Source organism: Podarcis raffonei, chromosome 15 (genome assembly GCF_027172205.1).
Source record: "Podarcis raffonei isolate rPodRaf1 chromosome 15, rPodRaf1.pri, whole genome shotgun sequence".
Taxonomy (NCBI): domain Eukaryota; kingdom Metazoa; phylum Chordata; class Lepidosauria; order Squamata; family Lacertidae; genus Podarcis; species Podarcis raffonei.
In genome coordinates this window covers 32,280,102-32,293,638 of record NC_070616.1, presented here as the reverse complement: position 1 = coordinate 32,293,638, position 13,537 = coordinate 32,280,102, and the positions used below count along the sequence as shown (strand labels likewise).

The following is a 13,537-nucleotide window of genomic DNA, read 5'->3' as shown; positions in this document are numbered from 1 at the left end:
CCTACACAGGGCTGCCTTCAGATGTCTCCTAAAAGTCAGAAAATTGTTTATTTCTTTGACATCTGGTGGGGGGGGTGTTCCACAGGGCAGGTGCCACTACTGAGAAGGCCCTCTGCCTGGTTCCCTGTAACTTGGCTTCTCGCAGTGAGGGAACTGCCAGAAGGCCCTCAGTGTCCAGGCGGAAGAATGGGGGTGGAGACGCTCCTTCAGGTATACAGGACCGAGGCTGTTTAGGGCTTTAGAGGTCAGCACCAACACTTTGAATTGTGCTTGGAAATGTACTAGACCAGGGGTCAGCAAACATTTTCAGCAGGGGGCCAGTTCACTGTCCCTCAGATCTTGTGGGGGGCTGAATTATATTTTTTTTGGGGGGGAATGAACCAATTCCTGAGTTAGTTAGATCTGCCTGTCATCGATTCTAGCGCCATCTACTGTTGGTCTTCCATCCTACCAGTCCCAAGGGCCACTAGCCATTAGAGTGGTACCTCAGGTTACATACGCTTCAGGTTACATACGCTTCAGGTTGCAGACTCCGCTAACCAAGAAATAGTACCTCGGGTTAAGAACTTTGCTTCAGGATGAGAACAGAAATCGTGCTCCGGCAGTGCAGCAGCAGCAGAGGCCCCATTACCTAAAGTGGTGCTTCAGGTTAAGAACAGTTTCAGGTTAAGAACAGACCTCTGGAACGAATTAAGTACTTAACCCGAGGTACCACTGTACTGATTAACAGATAACATAAAGCAGTACATTCATGAAAAGAAGCTGTGAGACTCCGAGCCAAACTGCAAACCGAGATCAGCCAGAGGTTTGTACCTGCACTGCAATGATCCATCAAATGCACATGTAATTGGCATTTATTTACAACATATTGTAATGTGTGCAGAAGCGACATCTCTTTTGTGACTTTCGGGGACCCGTCTCTCTTCCCTGCTGGGCATCCTGACAACCTGTCTTTAAAATTCATTCTCCCTTTAGCTCAACTTCCTCTGTCAAATGATGTTCTGTGTACAAAGCGTGGTACACATCACTCCCAAACAGTTAAAAAAAGGCTTCCCAACTTCAGGGTCTCAGACTTCCAAGTCAATTTTCTGTTTGGCCCTAGTGGCAGCCTCAGAATAGCACCGCCTCCTGCAACCCGGTGCCACACAGATGTTTGGGACCACAGCTCTCATCAGCTCCAGCCAGCCCAGCTGCTGTCCAAAACATCTGGAGAGCTCCAGCTTGGGGAAGCTTGACATGGCCTTACGCTTCCCAGTCCCAAATAAGAGTGTTCTGCTCTTTCCCTTCCATTGCCTTAAGCACAGCAAAGGAGACAAGTCAAACAAACAGAAGTTATAGAAACTCAGCCTTCTTGTTTATGAAGTAAAAACAATGAAAGTGTCACTGGATTGTAGCGAAAGAGAGATATTTATTCAACAGGCACATTACGCAGCCAAAAAGGCCACACACACCAAAAAACGGTTTCTTAAGAAGCTGCTCCTTGCCTCCAGCATCTCTGCGCCCAGCCGTGTTTGCATCCTGGTAGCCATGGTAACAAAGCCTCACCTCCAGGCCTCCCTATTCTCTAGCTCCTCACCCCTGGGCTATCTTCCCTTTGTCTCTGGCATAGCCTCTGACCAAGGCAGGTTTCTGCAGACTGTCACAGCACCGGACTGATAACCATTTTGCACCGAAGCACACTTCCTTCCCATTCTTTACCTGTCAGCCACTGCCCAGCTGGAGCAGCAGCAGGTTGCCAAGGGGATTGGGAGACTGGGCATTCCGGTGTAATTCAGTTACGGAATCAGAGACAGAATTCCTGTTCTGCTTAGCATTAGCCATTAGCCTGAACCACCAGTCTGTTCGTTTCCAAAGCTGGCCCGACATATTCTGCTCTTTAGGAGAAAACAGTATATGGTGACTTATCCCACAAATTGAAATTCAAAGCACCCAAGCCCTTTCAAGTTATTTTGATACTTCTCTCTCTCTCTCTCTCTCTCTCTCTCTCTCTCTCTCTCTCTCTCACACACACACACACACACACGTACTTATGTAAACAATATATAAATTCCTGGATTGATTTCAGCTCATGGGCTGCAAGTTGGCCACTTACACCCTAGCTTATTGCTGGTCCACTTTCTCTCAGAGCTTGTGGGGGCCCGGACTATATTTTGAAAAAAATAATAAAAATGAACGGATTTCTATGCCCCACAAATAACCCAGAGATGCATTTTAAATAAAAGCACACATTCTACTCATGTAAAAACATGTTGATTCCTGGACCGTTCATGGGCCGGATTTAGAAGGCGATTGGGCCAGATCTGGCCCCTGGGACTTAGTTTGCCTACCCATGTCTTAGGGGGTCCATGGATCCTAATTGACAGACCACAGCTCCATCTCTGAAGGCATCTTTCACTTGAAGGACTGTCCGCCTGGTCCAAGTTTGTTGTCAAGTTGTTAAAGGTGCTGGGAATTGTAGCTCTCTAAGGGAGTCTTAACTCTCAGCACCCTCAACAAACTCAAGCCATGACTGTTTAAGTAGTATAACAGTGCTTTTAATGGTGTGGATGTACCTAATTGTGCCCAAGTTGCCCATTTACAGTTAGTATCTGGAGAACATACTGAGCAGGTACACAGGCCAGCTGGTCTCCATGTTCCTTGCTCTGGGGAAAGGTATTTCAGTCACAGTCATTATTTCAAAATTTGCACATCTGTACACATAAATTCACAGATGTGAATTTTATGCAGCTCTGCGCCCTCTTTCCCTCTCCCTCACTTCTTAAAAAAAAAAGAAGGTAAAGGACCCCCGGCAATTAAGTTCAGTTGCGAATGACTCTGGAGTTGTGGTGATCATCTCATTTTACTGGCTGAGGGAGCTGATGTTTGTCTGCAGACAGTTTTTCTGGGTCATGTGGCCAGCATGACTAAGCCGCTTCTGACGAAACCAGAGCAGCTCACGGAAACGCCGTTTACCTTCCCGCCGGAGTGGTACCTATTTATCTACTTGCACTTTGACATGCTTTCGAACTGCTAGGTTGGCAGGAGCTGGGGATTCGAACCACCGACCTTCTGATCAGCAAGCCCAAGGCTCTGTGGTTTAGACCATAGCACCACCCCTCTTTTCTTGGTGATGTGCAAATGCCCACCCCGAGTCAGCTAGGCAGGGGATGCAACCCCCAGTCATCCCATGTGGGCTTCCTTCAGCTCTGTGGAACCCAAAGAGGGCTCAGGCAGTTTGAGCTACCCTACACCTCTGTGGCGCTGGAAGGGCTGAATCACTTTGCCTAGCTCCTCAAACCAGGGCCATCTGGCTGTTCCCTAGACAAACAGCTTATGCTTATGATTCATATTGGTTTTGCTCGCGATGCATCTGAATCGCCCACAAGCCTGGGAAATGACAGCACGCCTCTCCTTAGTGCAAGACAAGTGTGACAGAACCTGCTCAAGGTCCATAGTACCCACAGTGACATACATACGCCCTGGCCAACCTTTCTTCCCACAGGAAACCTCTCTTTTTTCTCATAAAGGACCGGCCTCGCTTCCAAAGGCCATGAAAACCCCATTGGCTACACAGCTGGAGACCTCTCAGTAAGTGGCCGCCACTCGTCTCTTAATAACCGAGGGAGAAATTATTTCAGATATTGAAAGTGGATCTTTTCAGGGGTGGCTTAAGGGCAGACAATAGCTCCGGCCCGTATCATCTCTAACTCAGGCTGACAAACACATGGGAGGCTCCTTGTCTGCGGCTTTGATGTATGCAAATCCCACTGTCGGCTGGGCTGGGTCCACGCCTACAGAGTCTCCTGCTGCAAGACTTTTGCATGCAAACAGGGCCGAGGGAGCAGTTTTTGCAGGACAACAGCTCCCCGCTCTCTGCTTCATGGGGGCGCAGGTCCAGGTGCTTCTTCGGGACACAACACGGGGGGTTGGGAAGTGGGGGGCCTTGAGCTTTGCACTGAGGTTCCCACAGAAGACTGAGACTTTCCCATAGCATCCTTCAGGCTGACACACACAACAGCGAAGGAAGACAGAGGCTTGCATAGGGCCTGAACTCAGAGGTGCAGTATCAATTTTCTCACTGCTCATTGCTGTGAGCCACTCATCCTGGTGAGAAGACCCCCGTTCACTCTGAACTGTACTTAGGCCTGAATGCTGCAGGCTCTTGGAGTACAGAGAAACTAGAGCTCCTCACCTGCAACGGATTTGGTTTTATTGTTATTAAGGGCCAATGCACTAGCAGACAGGTGAGTTTTAATGTTGTGCCACGGAGGAACCCATTGCATCAACTGCACTGGTGGAAAGTCATTGTACAACAGATTGCACAATCTGCTACACAACAAAATTACTGGCAACCAGCCTTCTATTGCGCCACAACATTTCTCTCGTACAAAACATTTTGCCGGTGGGACAAGTATGCCGCTAAGTGACGTCAACTTAGTGCTGTATTGGACGCAACCCATAATTTGTCAGCTTGTGGCTGTACATTGCAATATGCAAATGTTATGCAAAACTGACTTGCTCTTGCTTTTGGTGATGCCTAACTGGCTACTATAATCCGGAGAGATGCTGTGTTTACAGATGCTCACACTTATGGATATAGAGGGAAACTGGTCAAGACTAAGGCCACATGACCATGACATGCCAAAAGGTGCAGCCCAGGAAGATCAAATATACATAAAATAGGCATATGACTTAAATCATAAGGAGGGACAGAGGGGATCCAGCCCCTTTCCCCTCTGTGCTGGCCTCCTCAGCTACTGTTTTTAAAAAGGCTACCATGTTTGCGATTGGACTAAAATTGAGGAGGATCTTGCAGATAACATTATGCATTTCCCCTCCAAATTGGAGCACTGGACTAGCACAGTAAGCATTCTCAATAGCAGTGGCCAGGGAGAATCAACCTTTCAGGCACTGCAAGGTTCATTTATCATGGGTGTGGCATTGAAATGGCCAAATATAGATAAATTCATCGCCTGCAAAAGCCTTGGCTGGAAATATGAGCAGCTCCTTCTGCCGCACTGAGGCTCGATGGCGGCTTCCTCTTTGTCCGGACCCCTGTTTGCCCACATTCCCCACAACACAACCTCAGTTGCCACTTGAAAGGGGGGAAACCAAAGAGCGAGCCAGTACTCCAAGCTAAAGCAAACAGCTTGGCTCTGCCACTCATCAGATCTCTCCGGCTAGCATCTAACCACCCACCAGACCACAAACAACCCAGGAGGGACTCAAATTAGAAGGAGGGCTCTGGAGCAACAAGGGCAGGTGGCCTTCTGCTTTCAGCACCAGCTCCCGAGACTCGGCCTTGAGTATCCAACCCCCTCCTCCACTCACCCCAAGGGGTTCCCCATCCATCAAACTTCTTAAACAAGCCAGGCCATTACTTTAATTCCAGCTGTGGATCCAGTTACACTCCCAGGCTGCTCCATTAGCTGCCAAAACAGAAACTGTCCCCTTGATAAGTGAGGCGGTTGGGGTGGCGTGGGGAAATCCAAACCCAACAGGTTGCTGTGGAAACACATTCCAGCCCGTGGGGCTGTGTCTTTGGAGGTCAGGACTCTGACCTTGTGGATTGCCTCCGGGCCGCACATTGTGCTCCGCGCTCAGGAATGATGGCAGATGCCGCTCCATGTAATGTTGTGTTGTCAATCTGGGGAGATCCCACTTGAGGCACTCTGCTTTGACACCTGTGCAAAGGAATAGAGGCCTCCAGCCTCCTCCCTTGTTTGAGATGGGCTCATTCTTGGCATTTTAGAGGCAGATTCTTGAGCGAGGGGCAGTGGGAGCTGGGAGTGTCCAGGTGATCGGATGGAGAATTCTAGGCATGTGATAACTAGCCACAGAGGCGCATCACTTGTATGTGTGTTCATGGCTCAGAGAGGCTTCTGGTTCCAATGCTTGCCTCCATCTCCAAACTGCAATTTTACCCCATCCAAAAAAAAACTTTAATAAAATAAACGGTTACAAGAAAATAAACATAACACAAATGATAGCCCAAATACAAGATGCATTCCACTTCCCTGGCCCCAAGCAATCAACTTCCATACTTTCTCAGTTACTTGGTTGAATTAATTTAGGCCCTGAGTGGTGTCACACATGTTCCTTTCTTTCCTTTTCTTGCTCAGCGCAACACTGAATCATTGACTTTGTAGTCTTAAATGTTCCATTCTTCTGAGTTAGAATGGAAAAGTTGTAAATTGGGGGCACATTCAATAACTTAAATGGATCTTTTTGGTGCAACATGATGGCGGCCAGAGGATCAGACTGCAAATGGCATGACAGGTCAGCATATTATGAAAATATCCTTTACAAGTACACAGAAATGTTAACCGTCAGCCGATAGCACCCAAGTAAAAAATGTGTAATGCTGTGGATCTGAAAGCAGGAGACTAAAGGTGCAAGATCAAATACTCTGTTAGATTTCAAGAAAAGCTTTATGAAATTTCTACAAGGCTGTCATCCTTTTCACAGCAATATTCCAAACGGACAGAGCCAAGGGCTGTGTGACCTGACTCCTAATATTGTCAGGTTTTGAGGTTTTTATGCTTGGCAGACAGAGACCTCCTTAAACTGCCTGCACGCTAGGCTTCCTCCAGTCTCAATCCCATCTCTATCTCACAAGCAAGTTTCTTCATAGCCCAGCAGGTCTGCCTCTAACTTTCAGCTATATGTTTACATTTCTCCTCTACAACCACCAGCCTGCATTGCCTTTTATAGGCTGCTCTTACTACACACATAACACTGTTATTATAAACATAGCCCTGGTCGTCTGGGCACCCTGGCCACTGGCACATGCCATGGCTGCTCCAAAACAAACCGCAGTGTTACCCTTACGCAGAGCACCTTGCAAGGGTCATGTGACCTGGCCCTGGCATTTCACAGCTTTTCATCAACAAAACTCTCTTCAGCTCAGCAGACTGAAGGCAAAGGGAAATGCAAGGATTTACAGGTATATTATGGTTACATATGCATATCTGGTGTAGGAAAACTGAAGATCAAATTACCAGTGATGTCTGCAGAAAGCCAGGAATGGGGAGCCTGCGGCCCTCAATATCTCTCTGGCCCTCAGAACTCTCCCTAGGCTACCCCCCCCACTCTGAGCCACTCCTTGAATGCTTTTGCCTGGCTGGAATATGCCTGACTGGAAATGTGATAATACCTGCTGCCTGACTGAATAGAGAGATATGGGCACTTGCATACAACCCTCTAGCACCTGCATGGCCAGAATGTAGCAAAGATGAAAGTCACACCCTTTGACCACACCCACCACTAGCATGTGGCCCCCAGAAAGTTGCTCACGGAAGAATGTGGCCCTCAGGCTAAAAAAAGGTTCTCCATCCCTTGGTTTAGGCCTAGGTCTGCCCCCACCATGTTCAAAATGTGGGATGGGGCTCAGTGTTGTGGAAAGTGGGTGTGCATTTGAGAAGATCCCACACGGTTCCCATGGCTTGCCTTCCCACAGTCCATCACCCAAACTCCTCCTTGCTCAGTTGGCCTCTGATTCTGAGAAGAGTGGGAAGATAACTGTCGCGAGGGGAAGATAAGCTTGGGGAATTGAGGGTGCTCATCTTCCATGCATCCATTTGGCTCTCAGAATAAGTATTTCGTTTTTGGCACTGCAGGTTGTTTAAAGTGGGGGACATTATTATTATTATTATTATTATTATTATTATTATTATTATGCTTTTCTTGGTTTACCAAAGCACGTGCCTTGTCTCTTTTTTTCTGGATTAAAGACTTTTCTACAAATCAGTTGCATTATATATGAGACATTAGTTTTGTATTCAGTATGGAGTCGGGGAAGAAGAGAGGGAGGAGAGGAGGTGTGTATAGCGTTTTGTATAGCGTACATGTGGGTTTTTTTTTGGGGGGGGGTTGGCCAGTGTCAACTGGGTAGGCTCTCTTTCTATTCACTTCTTACCTTTCCTTGATAGTGAGAGGGATTGGGGGGCCCAGGGTGTGGTTGGTTGTCTGTAGTTGGCTGAAGTGAAGTTTGTTTGCATTTGTGAGGGTGGTGGGTGGGATTGTTGGGTCAGGTAAGCCATATTGATTGGTATGCAGTCTGTGGGTTGTCTCGTTGAGCTGTGCATGTGATAAGGGGGAGCCATACTGGGATGAAGGTGTCCTCTTCTATCTGTCCCCGTGGGGTGGGGAACCCAACCCAACCGTTGCTTTCCCTTAGTCTGAACTTTCCAGGGCCCTCATCTAAGTGGTGGATGGGGCCAAAGGCAAAGTGTGCAGATCAATCAGTGCGGGTTTACCTCTGTTCTGGAGATAAGTTCCAGCCATGCAAAAGTGAGGCCCTGCTATGCAGCATATACATCCATATAGGCGAGAAAGATTATAGCACTTCAAGGATTGATTGGGTGATCGATTTGTCCAGGGAGTAGAAGTATTGCAGATGAAATAGCATGTGGATGGCCATTGTATTAGTATTGTGGTTGCCTACTGGCCAGTGCCAGTGCCATCATATTTCCTTCTACTTACTTCTGGTTGTATGTGGGTGACGCTCCCATAGATATGGTACATCTTTGCATGCAAAACTTCAGTTGTACGAGGAGTTACTCTTTGCATCTCGACCCTCTTACTGGGCCTCTGTTTGTTTTTAATATTCAAGTTATTTCATATTGCGAGGAAACCTAGGCTTTTATTTTTCTAAGGGAATGTCAGGAGGTATTTTCCTTGGCTCATGACAGCGCGCTCTGCCGTTGCCATATAGTTTACATGCCAGAATGAATGTTCTTGGCATTTTTTGCTCTTAGGGGATGGCAGGAGGTATTGTTTTGGCCAAAGGTATGGAAACAGTCACTTCACATCCATATGAAAGAATGCTTTGCTTCAAAAGGGGAGCCTAGCTGTCTGTAACACAAATCTACAGGCTAGAGAGAACCACAGTGGTGACCTAGTTTGCCCTCCTATCAGAGATGTTTCATTTCCCACTCCAACCTTCAATTCCAGCCATTTCTGATGGAATTTCAACACGTCTTGGGACTTTCAGCAAATTCACAGAATGCCAAGGCTAGTGAAAAATGCAGCCTACTAACTGAACAGGGTTGCTTCTCCCCACCAGCAAGACTGCTGCGGCTTTTACCTCTGCATGAAAGGCAGAAACCAGGCAAAGCCTTTCCTTGCATGCAGATTCAGCAATGGGACAGGGTTTCTGTCTGCCATACAGTTGTTAAATGTGTGATATTTCTGCCAGGGGCATGGGAGAATGAGCTATATGCACTGGGGGTAGATGGAAAGCATGTTAGAATATGAACACATGGTCAAGTTGACTATAATGCTGCCATTGAGTGGGCTGGATGGCTGTGCCCCATAGAATATATCCAGGAACATAGGATGCTGCCTTAAACAGAGTCAGACCATTGGTTCTTCTAGCTCAGTATGGTCTGCACCAGGGATTAAGAGCCTGTGGCCCTCCAGATGTCATTGGATCACCATATCTGACCATGGACCATGCTGACGGAGGGGGCTGGAGTCCACCAACATCTGGAGGGCTAGAGGGTTCCCCATCTCTGATCTAAAATGATCAGCAGCAGCTCTCCAGGCTTCCAGACAGGGGTCTTCCCCAGCCTCTGCCTACATGGAGATGCCAGGGGGTGAATCTGGGACCTCTTAAATGCAAAGCATGTGCCATTGTACCACTGAGCTATATTCCTTCCCCATATTTCTATAATGTGCCAGACTTCAATAGATGCAGTCTCACAACTTCTCTGTTGAGCACACCAACTCTTGTTGATCCCGGGGTACTTGATGGGGTTGTGAAAGTAGCGAATGTGTTCTAGAAATCAGGTTCTAAATCAGGAAGAAATAATGGCATCTACCCCACATCTTGAGTTCAATCACTTAAATAAACAATCTTTTTAATTTTTGTAAACGTGCTTCCTTATTATAATCATATTGTTCATTTGGTGTGAAGTACGAAGGTAAAGCATGGGCTCAACTTTCTTCTGAGCCCCATGCCTTACCTTTTTTTGCAAAACATAAACTATTTGGGGGAAGCAGCAGTAGGGTGGCAGGAGGCAAGGAAAGGGTCAGTCGTGAGTTGTGGGATATGTGAACAGGTAAAGACAAGCACCGAAACTCTATCACTTGAACACTGGAGCCTCTGGCAGATACAGCACATGGTTTAAAATATTATTTCAATTTCCTTGAGGACTAGAATTATATTGCATGGTTTGGTTTTTTAAATCATGGATGGTGGCAGTGTCAGGAATCCATACAGCAACATGTTTTTCTGCAGGAAATTCTATGCATGCAGCACTGCAGAGTTTATGCACATGTGCAATTACAATGGAAATGTGTACATTAAACGATGTGAGAAAGAGTTTTCAGGTCTTTTGTGCAAGTTCACCCTATCTGATATCCTGTCTCATACTGTGCTTACTTATACTGCTTTAGAGGAAAGCTGAGCAGAGGGAAGGCACAAAATATTAGGGGTGAACAGTCGTATCTTAACATCTATATGTTGGAGCAGATACATGATGCCGCGGGCTCCCTTTGCCTTAACATACCTGGGATGCGTAATTTTTGAGGTTTGCCATGTGCCTCCTTGGGAAGGGACCAAGGTGGTAGAGTAAATGCTTTATATGCAGAAGATCCTATGTTCCACCCCTGTCATATTCAGGTAGAGCTGAGCAAGTTCCTTGTCTGAAATGCTGATGAACCGCTTCCAGCCAGTGGAGACTAAGGGTAGCTAAAGTGTTGCCCTCCGGACATTGTTGAATTTATGGCAGGAATGAAAAAAATGCGCAATATGTGGAAGTTTAAGCTTTTCTCCATGCCTACAATTCTCAGCTGCCCCAAGCAGCATGGCCAATGCTCAGAGATGATGGGAGTTTATAGTCCAACAACCTCTGCACAACACCACATTGGCTATCCCTGGTGTAGATGTAACTGAGCTAAATGGACTGGCTTCCTACACTGATCTCAACACAGAGCATTTGGACAAAAATAAAAAGAAACAAAACCCAAACTCCTAACCATCCAGTCCCGCTTGCTACACCTTATGAAATATAGGAAACGGATGTGTCAGTCAACCAGAGGTATGCCTACATCAGCTGGTTTGATGTTCAGGCATTATTATGGATCCCAAAGCAGCAAAGTTTTGTGCTCAAGTACTGCACACACCTGGGCACAGGTAAGGGCCACTGACACGCCATTACAATGTATGCTTTTCCTATTCACCTCTCCTTTGAATGCTCACACAGCAGTAACTGCATACATCACAACACAACCCATCATCCTTCATAGGAACTACAATATATATCAAAAGCAATACTGCACCAGAGTTCCCACAGCTCAGGGAAACAAACATTCTCCAAGGAGTGTCTTGGCAACACCTGTGGAAAGACAGATCATACCTTCCTCCCCTCAGCTCACCCACACCTCAAAGCACACTCTGATTTGTCCAGCAAAGAGACATCGAAGAAAAAGAAGAGGAGACATTTGTCTTTTATTAGGATAATTAATTCAGGCAAATTACCTGGACTGGTTTTAATTACTAAAGTATCTCAAACGAGCTTGCACCTGTCTGACTTCAGGCAGCAGATCTGTCCCCAGGGACAACCAGAAGCGACTTCTCTGAATCCTAAACGGCAGACAGAAGCTTGGGGCTCTGTCCAGCATATGACACATTACGTTTAGTATGAACAGAGCCCCTTGGTGACTGGAGGAATCCCTCGTAGAGCTGCAAGACTTTCTCACAGAAGGAACATGCGGAGGCTTAGACTGTAAAACAGGCCACCATCAATTCTGGGTCCCCAGAGCCCTTCTGAGAGGGTCTCATGGTCCCTCGGGGACTACATCTTTCTGTCGTTGTACAGAGAAGCTCCGACCACACAATCTCGATGCTCTCATCAATGTTCCCCCTTTTGCTCTTCTGAACTGGAGTGTAAGAAAGGCAGCTCAGTGCAGCTCTCCTGTCGCAGTTTGAAGAGCAAATATTTTCCTACAGGTTTGCTTGTCGACAGGCTGCTCGCTTCACAGGAAGAAAAAAAAAAGAGGGAGCGAGAAAGCAGCAAGGTGAAAGAGCTTCAGCTCAGGTTGACCACCCTGAGGAAACCGGGGAAAGAAGGTGCAAAGAGAGAGAGAGAAAAAGAGAAAGAAGGAAGAGGGGACGAATTCACCTCAGCTAACTCAGCGGCTTCCCCTTCTGAAAGCTGAAGTGCTCACTTACCTCCTGCTCTGTCGGTGAATTCTTGTCGAGTCTCAGAGCCTCCCCTGTTCAAATCACGCCTCTAAGGCACCAGACACTTTTTCTTAACGTTTCCTTCAAAGCAGAACCCACCCCCCCCAGCCCACCATGGCTCTTTGCCCAGTCGTTCTCCATGCGGAGCCAAGAAAACCTCACTCAAGGAGAAAACAAAATTACTTGGGAATGATGCGAGCAGGAGGGATGGTTCTCGTCTTGGGTTTTTAGGCTCCGTACCATCCGGGTATACAGCAGAGGGGGACTGTATAAGAGGGGGAGAGAGAGAGAGAGACAGGGGTGTTGGGGGGGAGAGAAAGAGAGCTCTAAAATTGACAACACATGGCTGTTTCTTATCCTAGGGCCTAGTAAATAGGTCTTTCATGCTGGGCCAGTTACCACGGCAACAAACATGCAGGAAATATTCCAGATAACTAGAATAGTGGCAAAAAACATGTGTTTTGGATAAAGCATCCCCCCCTCCTTCTCCCATGGCTTTATTCATTTGGCTGCTCCACACAAGCTTGCCTTTCAGGGCACACACCTTCCTTGTGTCTGGCAGGGGTCAGAGGCTAACCTTTGCCGCAACTAGGAAGATGAGACCCATGTTTTTTGTCCAGGGGAGAAAAAGAAATAGCGGTTTCTTCCTGCCGCCCCTTGTCTTCAGATGAAATTGAACAAAGATGCTTGCTGGGGAACTCTCGGAGGAGATTCTCCTTGGCTACTTGACTCCTGAGCATATAGAAGAGAACTTTGTGATTCCTAGGGCCAAGACAGCCAATAGTGATGTTGTTGGGGGACAACTTCCACCATCTCCAACCATTGGCCATGCTGGATGAGGCCCATGGGAACTGGAGTTGAAGAAGACCTCACCCGGAGTACTGTGTCCAGTTCTGGGCACCACAGTTCAAGAAGGACACTGACAAACTGGAACGTGTCCAGAGGAGGGCAACCAAAATGGTCAAAGGCCTGGAAACGATGCCTTATGAGGAATGGCTAAGGGAGCTGGGCATGTTTAGCCTGGAGAAGAGGAGGTTAAGGGGTGATATGATAGCCATGTTCAAATATATAAAAGGATGTCACATAGAGGAGGGAGAAAGGTTGTTTTCTGCTGCTCCAGAGAAGCGGACACGGAGCAATGGCTCCAAACTGCAGGAAAGAAGATTCCACCTAAACATTAGGAAGAACTTCCTGACAGTAAGAGCTGTTCGACAGTGGAATTTGCTGCCAAGGAGTGTGGTGGAGTCTCCTTCTTTGGAGGTCTTTAAGCAGAGGCTTGACAACCATATGTCAGGAGTGCTCTGATGGTGTTTCCTGCTTGGCAGGGGGTTGGACTCGATGGCCCTTGTGGTCTCTTCCAACTCTATG

At 47.2% G+C, this 13,537-nt stretch overlaps 1 protein-coding gene across 1 annotated transcript in view; it reads right to left on the bottom strand.

Moving 5' to 3' along the window:
* Positions 1–12,215, bottom strand: part of CDON (cell adhesion associated, oncogene regulated) — a 119,592-nt gene extending 107,377 nt beyond the window's left edge. Inside the window, exon 1 of the mRNA XM_053367825.1 lies at positions 12,158–12,215. The gene's annotated coding sequence lies outside the window, so the exon portion shown is untranslated. The remainder of the gene's footprint in view (positions 1–12,157) is intronic.
* Between the last annotated feature and the right edge of the window lie 1,322 nt (positions 12,216–13,537).